At 43.4% G+C, this 12105-nt stretch overlaps 1 long non-coding RNA gene across 1 annotated transcript; it reads left to right on the plus strand.

Annotated features, from left to right (window-relative positions):
- The first annotated feature begins 2382 nt into the window (after window positions 1-2382).
- On the plus strand, window positions 2383-6020 carry LOC132353902 (uncharacterized). Its single transcript, XR_009499118.1, has 3 exons — window positions 2383-2507; window positions 5179-5428; window positions 5708-6020. It is a non-coding gene; the product is annotated as an uncharacterized LOC132353902 (long non-coding RNA).
- The last annotated feature ends 6085 nt before the right edge of the window (window positions 6021-12105 follow it).

The raw sequence follows: 12105 nt of genomic DNA on the forward strand, positions 1-12105 counted from the left end.
CATTTTTCTCCCTCCCTTTCTTTCTCCTTCTGTCCCTTTTGTATATTTACAGAATTGAGTTAATAGTATAAATGTAGTTTCATATCTTGCAATGTGTCTTATTATTAATTATATGATAATTTTACTGTATCATTAATATGGCTTTGGAAATACCATTCTATACTCAATAATTATAACATTCCACTATGGACAACCATGATAGTCCCAGATCTTTCTCTGCAGTTAAGCTAGCCTTTTTTTCATTCAATATTACAAATAACACAGCAATAAATACATCTATACATAAATCTGTATTTGATTGTTCGATTATTTTTAGGATAAATTTCTAGAAGTGGCATTACCAGGCCAGTGGGCATAAATATATTATGCTTGGTACCCTGACAAACATGGAAGATATTTTAATTTTTATTCATTTGCCAAGTGAAAAAATGGGTTTCATCGATTTTAATTTACATTTTTTCATTACCAAAATGACTTTTTATGTTTATTAGCCATTTGCATTCTCTGTACCTAATCTATTCCTGTCCTTTGACTATATTTTCTATTAACTCTTGATATTTTTTACTGATTTTTTATGACCTGTTTATTCATTAAGGATAATAATATCTTTGTCATTCTTATGGAAAATATTTTCCCATTTGTTTTAAAATTACTGTTATCAGCTTATTAATTTGTCATTTATCTATTTTTCCTCTCCAACGAATAGTGAAGGGACAAGTTTCTGGTTAATTAAGAATTCTAATTAGTTGACTTCTGGTTGATTAAACAATCAAGATTTGGGGGTGGGGTTAACTTGGGGACATGTTGCAAAGTTGTATTACATTTGCAAATGAAATAATGAAGCTGAAAGGGAATTCAATCTGGTTTCCTTTCCCCTATCCTGTTCCATGGCCATTGACAACTCCCTCCATACTGTGGGCAGAGTTGTTTCTTAGGACTGAACATAAGGTAAATAGAAGGCATTGAGATCTCAGCAGAGCTATAATTAACCCTTTTTGATGATGTCAGTAAAAAATCACCAGGAATTTCTGGGAAAGCTAGTAGAGCTTAAATAGATATACAGCCCCCCTCAAAAACAAAACAAAACCCCTGTTAAGTAGAAACAGACATATTTACAAAACATCAGTCTCTTGACCCAAATTCCTAAGGCCCATCCTCAGATAGGTTTTGCAGGCATAACTTTCAGATACATACTTTTCAACTGAGAACTCCTGAAGACAATATAACATTACCCAGTGTGTAATAAAGTATATTAAATGGAACACTAGCTTCTTAGGCTATATTAATTAGGGGGTTCAAAAGTAAATACACTTGAGAGTTGCAAGGTTAAACAGAATTAAACAGGTTTCTTTATTGCAGGACATATCAGAGCTTTTGATAGGCTAATATGCCTATGAATCTCTAAGACAAGATATTCGGCATTCCCACATTTATTTGACCATAGAGACCCCTTTTAAGGAATACCCTTTGATAATAGACTTAAGCAGAACAGCCTTTGAAAAATTCTACCTTAACCTAAAACACTGATTCTAATTGTGTGCATCTCCTCCAACCAGCTGATGGCGGATATATTTGGTGGCATAAATAAATAATTAAGTAGATAAATTAAGTGCTCATTAGTTGTCAAAATCTTTTTCTACTTATTATCCCATCTAATTTTCACAACTCTGTTAGATAGACATTATCATTAATGAGGCTATGCGGCTAGTGCCTGAGAGGTCTAGGATTGAATCCTGATTTCACTATAACCTGTGTGACCATAAGCAACTTACTTAACCTCTCTGTACCTCAGTTTCCCAATTTGCATAGTTCAGATAATAATAGCACCTCCCTCATAGAGCTACAATGAGTATTAAAGGAACTTACATTTGTAGCACACTTAGAACACTATATAGCATATCTTATGTATTCAATTCACTTTAGCTATTTTTATTCCCATATTACAGCTGGGTACACTGAGGCTCAGAGTGGTTAAGTAACCTGAATAATAACGTAATGACAATAAAAGGAAAACGTTGGCTTTGAACACAGCTGATCTGACTTTAGAATCTTTTTCTTAAATGTTGTACTCATTATGCTCTGTTTCTGTGAAGAGCTTGGCATCTATATACATCTATCCATATAGTCTGTATAAATGCTAACCGTGTCTTGTTCAGTGGCTTAGGGATGGACCAGCTACTCAACAAAATTCTTGCTTCCTCTTCTATAGACTAGAGTTCTTGAAGTGAGGCAGCTGCCATGCCTGGAACTAAAGGTCCCAGAACTCCTTGCGACTGGCTGTGGTTATGTGACTAGTTCTCACCAATTGAGTGCATCACTTCTGAGGTGGGGTTTTAAATAAATGAGTGCCCTCTTCCTTCTCTCTTTCTGCATTTAGCAAATGGATGCAGATTACTATGAGGCCCCAAGGGATGGTGGAATTTCAAGATGGAAGAAGCCTTGGTCTCTAAATCACTACTTGGAGGAAAGACTCTCTCTGACCAGGTTCACGGGCACTTGACTAATAGGTAAGCCCCAAATAAACATCTGTTGTGTTAAATCATTGAAATGCTGGGATTTAATTGTTATAGCAGCTAGCATACACACGTCCATTTACTAGTGCACAGTCAGTACAGACTTGAGTATTCTTTTCAAATCGTTTTCCATACTCCTCTGGACAAACTCAGAGAGCCCCATTAGTTCTCTTGAAATTACAGCCTAGTTGGATCATTTTGTAATAGTTCTGTGTCAGACCCAAAATGCAGAGGCTGACAGGGCTGAGCTTGGGGGTGGGCCTGGAGGGGCTGGCTAACAAATGACCTTGCCTTTGGGAAACCTCTGGACAGAAGAGAGAAAGCAGGGGAGGAGGAGGGCACCAGGCTAGCAGGCATTTGGAGATGCTTCTGCTGCCTTTTGATGGCATTGAGCACATTTTGAATTTGTCATCCAATGTTTACTACCAAAGTAATGAAGAGTGTTAATAAGGAAAGGGACACCAAACAGCCCAGCATAAAAGCCAACGGTGGCCATAAAGCTGCATTTGCCATTTATGGTGTTTCCATAGTTGGAAGAAACACTTTTCCTGTACAAAAGATATAACTATATATCTTCTGATTTTATGGGCTGCAGATTACGCTAATTATCATAAAAAATTACTACCGCTAATAAAAATTCTATTATAAGTTACTTATGGTAATCTCCAGGGTACTACACGTAGCCAAGAAAAGGTTGTAATTACATTGCACTGCAGGGAGAGTTTGTTTCTAAAAAATCCCGAAACACTAGCTGCGTCTTTTAACACCTTACCAGCGTGCCAATCCCTTTGCTTCTTCTCTCACCTCCTCCCCAGTTTTTGGTCAAAGGTCTCCTTGTTGTTTTCATTTTGCAGGATGTGGTTTGAGCCTAGAATAATGACCCATCTTGGACGCAAATGACGCAAATGAACTTTCAGAGTTACAAATGTCTGGGTGGATTTGTCCTCCCCTGGGGCCTCCAGCATGTCAATGAAAGGATGTAATAGAAGGGAAGACTTGACAATCCCCGCCCAAAGGGAAACGTGCTTAGCAAAATTGGTGGAAGCTACTGGGTGTTCATGCGAAACACAATGCTTAGTTTTTTGTTTGACAAGACAACAATTGGTATTTTCCCTTTTATAACTACTATTTTTTTTGGAATTGTCAGCCGTGAGGGTCGATGACTCTTCAATGACCTTAAAAACTCTTGCCAATGATACCAATTCTAACTGGTCATTTCACTACCCACCCCCTCCTTAATTCCTCTGCCTTTGAATTAAATATCAAAATAAGACGCCCTTTCGCCCTCCTGGAATGACGAAGCAGTAAATAACCTCAAAGTCCAAGGAGTTAAGCTAAAGTTGGACCCGTGGTCGTCCCTCCCAAACAGGGCTTCAATTGCTTCTGCGAAGGGTGAATCAACATTGTAATGAATGGGCATAGAAAATGAAATAGCCTATTTGAGTTGCTTTAAAATGAGCAACTTATTTTGGCAATGACTTGTGGCACATTAATTGCTATCAGTAAGGGGAAAAATATGTCTTGGAGCGCTCCTGGCGCATTTCTAAGAGACACTTTGGAGCTGGGTTGTCTACACGGAAGGCTCTGAGTGAGGATTCCTGTGGTCAGCTAGGCCGTCGGGGTGGGTGCAGAGGGCTTCTTCGTCAGGGTGCTCCAAATAGCCTTTCACCACAGCCTGACCTCCTGATGGGGAGTGGCGTGGGCCAGTGGGTAAAAATCATTACACATTGAGATTTCATCCCAGATTAACTTGTTTAGATTTTTTTTTTTTTTTTTTTTATTAAACTCTTTTCAGCTACCTGTTTGAGTACCATGTCTTCCTTCCTGTAGCCTGACTAATTAGATAACATCCCACTTTGAAAATGAGGAAGTTGGAGCTTAGAGATTAGTGATGATCAGAATCCAGTCTATTTTATGTCAAAGCCTGATTCTTTTTTTTTTTTTTTTTTAATTTCTTCTAGCTTTTAATTAATTAATTATTTATTTATTTATGGCTGTGTTGGGTCTTCGTTTCTGTGCGAGGGCTCTCTCCAGTTGCGGCAAGTGGGGGCCACTCTTCATCGCGGTGCGCGGGCCTCTCATTATCGTGGCCTCTCTTGTTGCGGAGCACAGGCTCCAGACGCGCAGGCTCAGTAATTGTGGCTCACGGGCCCAGTTGCTCTGTGGCATGTGGGATCTTCCCAGACCAGGGCTCGAACCCGTGTCCCCTGCATTGGCAGGCAGATTCTCAACCACTGCGCCACCAGGGAAGCCCTTGTTTAGATTTTAATAAATGGAAAAAGGAGACTGATGGAGAGTTTGCTCTTTCCCTGCTTCTTCTGACCGTCTTGGGCTTGTTTCTAATTTGAGAAAAAGGAGATTTGTTTAGCAGAAAACCGTGTAGGGTCTTTCTGCTCCACTAGAACGCAGATCTCCTGAGGACAGGGGTTTTGTATTGTTCCTTAATGCATCTTGAATAAGCAGAATAGCACTGAGACGAGGTGTGTGTTTAATCCACACTGTCAAAGGAATGAATCAGTGAAGACCTTGTCAGGAAAAACTGAAAATAGAAATAGACAGAGATTACTGGGTACCCTCTCTCGCACACTCTTTCAGGTTATTTGATCCTATAGAGTCGTACACTTTCATTTCTTCCAGCTAGTTTACATACCAGCTTTATTCGCAGATTCAGGATCCTGGAGGGGCAGACGTAGCTGCTCGAGCTTTGATGGCCAAGCCTCACAGGAATGGAGCCAAAGGAAAATTCTCTTTGCCCGTGAAGATGGATATTCAGTTCCAGCCGGTCTTGGAAGAGGAGTTCGACGGCCCCACCCCTCTGACAGCTAGCCCAACTCATGGAAAAGGAATGTACTTTGGCATTGGCAACACTTGGATCTGAACTTCTTCCTTGCCGTTTACTGCCTCTGTGACCTTGGGTGAGTTACTCAGCTTCTTTGAGGGTCAGGTTCTTCATCTCTAAAATAGGACGAATATACCTACTTCCTAGCACAGTGTCAAACAGAATGGAATCCCTAATAAACCTTGCCTTTTCTTCTCTGTTAAAAAGCACTCCACTCACTTCCTGCCATCCTTCTGCCTAGAGTAGGGTACCTCACCCCAGCCCAGGTTCATGACCATCCCAAGCCACACCTTGCTGTTCAGTTAGCTTTCTATGTTTCGGGTACGTCATTTACAAATTATATTTCTGCTTTCAGAGCTCGGTGTGGCCAGGACAAGTGCAGTGTAGACGCTGAAGGGAGGCGAAATGAACAACATCCCTGCACACGTGTTACGTGACAACACGGAGGTTAACAGAATGCGTCCAAAGTCAGAAACACCAGGTTCTTATCCCAGGTTACCCTCCTTCGAGTTGAATGCCTTCACCTAAGTGACATCATTTCTGAGAGTCCCAGTTTTGTCATCTGCAAAGTGGGGATTGCAGGGGAATCAACTTTCAACTTTTAAAAGTTATCCATGCAACATGACTGGCACTTAACAGCTGGGCAGTAGTGGCAGCTAAAAAGGAAAATGAGCACAATAAAAAAAATTCTCTTTGGAATTTGGCAATGAGAGAGCACCAGTGCCGTTTCTTCCTCTCTCATCCTCCACTCCTCATTTTTTCTTGGAAGTTAAAGAAGTGAGATGTCAGCCTGGCAAAGCGAGTGCTCTTGGTAGCAGCATCTGGGTCCCCGCTGAGCTTCCCAGCATTTATGTGGGGAGCTGTTTCAAGGTCTGTCAGGAAGTCAGGCTACTAATGAGGTGTGGGGTTCTGAGATGTCATTTCTGGCAGCTCAGCTTTGATTTGGAGTGAATCGAAAGCAATTTCATCACCTTAGGGTGAGCAAGCACCTGAACAAACCCCTTGTTTCAGTTAGCCATTGCTGTGTAACAAATCACCCCCAAATTTAGTGTTTCAAAACAACCTTTTATGGCTCATGATTCTGTTGGTTGGCAATTTTGGCAGGTCTCCCCTCAGCAGGAATGGCTCATTTCTGCTCTTCATGGAGTTGGCTGGTTTGGCTTGACTGGGGCTGGAGATTCCAAGATGGCCTCATTCACGGGACATTGTGCCATCTGTCACATAGGGCACCTTGGTTCTCTTCCATGTGACTTCTCTCTCCGTGTGGTCTCCCAACATTCAATAACCTAGACTGAGCCTCCTCCCATGGTGGCAAGAGATCTCCTTCTGGAAGTTTATCAGAAGGGGTCAGGGTTCTGGAGGTCTGACCTCAGAAGTGGGACAACATCACTTCTGCCACATTCTGGTGGTCAAAAGAAGTCACAGGGCCACCCAGATGCTAGACGAGGGGAAATAGACTCCATCTCTTGATGGGAGAGGCTGCTCACACAATATAAAAGGACATGAAGATGAGAAGGATTTTTGCAGCCATCTTTGAAACCATCTACCACAATCCTCCTTGTAGTCACAACAATCACATCCCTGCCACATGCAAAATACACTCCCTTCTCCTGCACAAATCACATACCATTACAACATTAGTTAGAAATTTCAAGATGTAGTCATTGAAATCAGGTCCAGATGCACATAAAACTCCTTAGATGAAGTTCCTGAGAGAGCCATAAAGTAAAAAGTAAAAGGACTAGCTATCTGCACTCCTGCACCCAATGTACAATGGTGAAACGGGGATAGAATAACTGCAATAGATACTCCCTTTCACAAAGAAGAAGCATGGGAAACGCACAGCACTCGTTGGTCCACAGCAATTCTGAAACCTAAACTGGGCATACGTTGCTAGGGCCCTGTGCTCTGGGGAGAGGGGGTCATGAAATATTAGTTGACCATGACCCAGTTCTTCTCCCTAGAAGAGTGCCCCTGATTCCATTTTCTTCCCAGCTTTTTTTTCTCAGCTCTCTGGGCTCTTAGCTTTGTCCTTTGAGAGATTCTTCCATTTTCTTAAGAAATGGTTCACATTTGTAGCTGAGTATACCTTACAGAATGTTGGGGGCCCCGAGGCCCTCTTTTCATTTTAAATGGCCCAAGTGCCTTTTGATGCAGGCCCGTGTGCTTTCACCAATACAATAAAAAATTTTGTTGGTTTTTTTTTATCATTAAGATTCCAAAAAAGAGTCACCTAAAACAACAACTGCTATTTATCTTGCTGCATTCAGCTGGGTAGCTCATTCCTGCTCCACATGGTGTCATCTGGGGCAGCTCAGGCAGAGCAGGAGGACCTAGCCTCAAGGAAGTCAAACTGGCTCTGTTCCAAGAGAGCAGAGGTGGGCAATCCTAGGCGTGTTAAGACGGGAGGCTCAGACTGGCATAGCATCTCCGCTGCTGCATTCCCTTGGTGGGGGAGGTGAAGTGTGTATTTGAACTTCCCCTCTCCCCCACTACCATCGCCTCCTGTCTCCCTTCCATATCCCTCTGACCTCTACTGGCCAGGACACCTCAGTTCGAAGCAGCTAGAGGGTAGTTCAGGGTTTCTTAACCACCGCACTACTGCCATTTTAAGCTGGGTAATTCTTTGTCGTGGAGGCTGTCCTATGCATTGGAAGATGTTTATCACCATCCCTAGCACCTACCCACTAGAAGCCAGTAGGGTCTCCCCCTCCCAGTTGTGACAAACAAAAAAAAAATGTCTCCAAACATAGTCAGATGTCCCCTAGCCGGCAAAATTGCCCCTGGTTGCAATCCACTGTGACAGTGGAAGGACCACTGGGTTTCATGATTTTAGACAGGTCTGGAGCCTCACCTTGCCAGGTATTAGCTGTGTGATCCCACAATATGCTTAATCAGTCCCCGTGATCTGCTCTGTAAAGTAGGGGAAACTATCAATTGTCCTCCTCCACGAATAAGATTTTGTGAGAATAGAAGGAGATTTTGACTCTGTAGAGACTGTGTAACTATCCTGTTAGGATTTAGAGGCCTGCTTAGTATGATCTTGCCCGGGCAGTGCTCCATGCACAAAGCCTTTCCTTCAGATAGAAATTATTCAGGGGCTCTGACAGCTATCCATGGTCACTATTAATATTTACCATCATAGCTATCATAGCTATTGTTTATCAGATGCTTCAAGCACGCCTGACAGAACACTGCAATTTATGCTCACTATCTCAGTACTGCTCGCCGCAGCCCCCCAAAGGTAAGGATTCTTGGCCCTGTTTTATGGAGACGAAATGGAGCTACAAGAAGGCTAAGAGACCTGCCCCAAGCTAGGAGGTGGCAGAGCAAACCAGATACGTTACCCCTCCCAGGTGGCATCTGTGTCTGACTAGTCAGAGGGTCAAGAGAACAGAGCCACCTTGACAGCTGGGACAAGGACACAGAGGGTCTGGGAGGCCTGCTCAGCCCCCATCAGGCAGGCAACTGCTCCATGGCCTGGACCCACAGGCCAGTGATCATCGTACCAATGATAACTTCCTTTATTGAGCACCCACTATGTTAAGAGCCCTATGTGGACAATCTCATTCAACTCTCACAGACAGTCTAGGAGTTCAGGACTACTATTGTCCCATTTTACAGATGAGAACCCAGAAGCCCAAAGAAGGGAAACAACTGAACCATAGTCACCCAGTCGGGAAGTGGTGGAGCCAGGCTTCCCACACAGACCGGCGACTCTCAGGTCTCTTCTTTGCATTTCACCCTCCAGTTGCTCTGTGCTACTCTCTCCCAGAAGTCAGGGTCCCAGGCACCTTGGATGTGTACAGTCCTTCCCTGGCACCCACATGAGTTCATTCCAGGATGCTTCTTTGGGGCCTGCTCTGGCATCAATCTCGACAGGCAAGCCCTTCAGTCCTTTCCTCCCAGCAGACAATGCTTTGGATTCTCCTGATGTTTTATTTCTTGCTCTGCAAGCTCCATTCTGGCCCAGGAGGTGGCTGTCTGGCACATAAACTTGGTGTTGGGTAGAATCACGGCGCTCGTTCCCTAAAAATTAATGATGGCAGCAGGCGTTCACCCTACCCTGGCTGGCCTCGTCTCCTGGGCACTGAGCAGTCACTGCACAGGCCAGCCTACACCCTACCACCCAGCGAGGAGTCACACTGCCACCAAGAAAAAAATAACTGCAAGACGCCCATTAGGAAGGAAGGAACTGCGGGGACTGAGTGGCCTGCTCAGGCGATGAATAGGTTTTCTCAGCACACAGATAAACAGTTTATACTTCTGAAATCCTGTGTTTGATTTTCACATCTGCTCGCACTCTTGAGATTGGCACCGAAGGCAACCAACCTTGCCCTTCAGAGTGGCAGCTGGATGGAACCCGAAATCAGCTTTTTCCCACCCGCCCCACCTCCCCACTGCCTGAGCTGCGGGGCTGCATTTTTGTGTTGTTGCTGTTGGAATGTGTTTTCACTCAGGGAAGGAAGGTTGTTGGAAAAGGGAGATTTCTATTTCTTGATTCAGTAAATACCCATTGAGGGCCTACGACATGCCAAGTGGCTCCCCACTGCATTTATGTGATGACAGCAGTTTGGCGTGGTGGAAAGTCTGATTGGGCATGTACTATGGCAGCATAAGACAAAGGACAGCTGGGACAGGAGACAAGCCTGGTTAAAAAGCGCCGCTCTTCCAGATAATAGGTTCCCAAGTGGACCTCATGCTGCTGTTTATTTTTTAAAAAACTCGTACCTTTCGAAGTATATAAAAGGAAAAGTTTTCAGAGGATCAAATCTAGGAAGTATATGGTGGGTTTCCATAAGGGTTTGTGTGTGTGTGTCAATTGATTTTTTTTTTTTATTAAGGCTTTTACTTTTTTCAGAGGAAAAAATTGTCTTTTTCACAGCAAAATTGAGGAGAAGGTACAGAGATTTCCCATATATCCCCTGCCTCCACATGTGCGTGGTCTTACCCATTATCAACCTTCCCCACCCGAGTGGGACTTGCGTTACAGTTGATGATGTTACACTGATTCATCATCACCCACCCAAAGTCCACAGTTTACATGAGGGTTTCCTTCTTGGGGTTATACATTCTATGATTTGGACAAATGTATAATGACATGTGGCCACCATTACAGTATCACACAGAGTATTTTCCCTGCCCTAAGAGTCCTCTGTGCTTTGCCTATTCATTCCTCCCTTCCCCCCAAACCCTGACAACCACTGGCCTTTTTTTTTTTTAATTAATTAATTTATTTATTTATTTATTTATTTTTGGCTGTGTTGGGTCTTCATTTCTGTGCGAGGGCCTTCTCTAGTTGGCGCAAGCGGGGGCCACTCTTCATCGCAGTGCGCGGGCCTCTCACTATCGCGGCCTCTCTTGTTGCGGAGCACAGGCTCCAGATGCGCAGGCTCAGTAGTTGTGGCTCACGGGCCCAGTCGCCCCGCGGCATGTGGGATCCTCCCAGACCAGGGCTCGAACCCGTGTCCCCTGCATTGGCTGGCAGACTCTCAACCACTGCGCCACCAGGGAAGCCCCGCTGGCCTTTTTAACTGTCTCCATAGTTTTGCTTTTCCAGAATGTCATATAGTAGGAATCTCACAACATGTAGCCTTTTCAGATTGCCTTCTTTCACTTAGTAACACACATTTAAGATTCTTCCGTAGCCCTTCATAGCTTGACAGCACATTTATTTTTAGAGCTATATAATATTCCGTTGTCTGGATGTATTACTGTTTTTTTATCCATTCATCTACTAAAGGGCATCTTGGATGCCTCCAAGTTTTGACAGTTATGAATAAGGCTGCTGTAAACATCCATGTGTAGGTTTTTGTGTGGACATAAGTTTTCACGTCCATTGGGTAAATATCATGAAGCATGACTGCTAGATCATATGGTAAGAGTATATTTAGTCTGGCAAGAAACCACCAAACTGTTTTCCAAGTGGCTGTACCATTTTGCATTCCCACCAGCAATGACCGAGAGTCTCTGTTGCTTCAGATCCCACTAGCATGTGGTGTTGTCAGTGTTCTGGATTTTGGCCATTCTCATAGGTATGCAGTGGTGTCTCATTGTTGTTTGAATTTACATTTCCCTGATAATATAGGATATGGAGCATCTTTTCATATGTTTATCTGCTGTCTGTATATCTTCTTTGCTGAGGTGTCTGTTAAGGTCTTTGGCCCATTTTTTAATCAGGTTGCTCGTTTCCATAAGGTTTTTAGTCTCAGAATTGGTTATTTGACCTTGGGCAAGGCATTGCTTATCAGCTTCCCCGTCTGTATAATGGGAGAAAGGCTATGTCAGCGTATTTGTTTGTTTTCCTTGAAATAGAACTCTTTTTTTTTTTTTCCAAATGAAATTTTTTCTGGAAACCCAGTATCTAAACAGAGTAAAAGGTGCAGCGCAGGGAGTGGATCTGGGACCCCAGCACTTGAGATCCTGCTCATTCTTGAGAATCTCCAGGGAAACATAGGACTCTATAGCACTGTGTGACATCCCTTGGACGACATGATTTCCCAGCTTTCTTCCAGCTCCGATTAGGAGAAGTGCAAAGTAAAAGAGAGAATTTAGGCTTGAGACCGATTCTTTGTACTTGTGGAACACGGTATAAAATCTATCCATTGCAATTTCCACTCCATTCAGAGTGACTTAGGTAAAAGGAGGACTTGACTGGTTCCCAGAATCCAAAGGAGCCCGTAAAGCCAAACCAGACTGAACTACCAAACTACAGGAGGAGCAGAAATATATCTGGGCCCCCAGGACTTTCTC

Source organism: Balaenoptera ricei, chromosome 19 (assembly GCF_028023285.1).
Source record: "Balaenoptera ricei isolate mBalRic1 chromosome 19, mBalRic1.hap2, whole genome shotgun sequence".
NCBI lineage: Eukaryota > Metazoa > Chordata > Mammalia > Artiodactyla > Balaenopteridae > Balaenoptera > Balaenoptera ricei.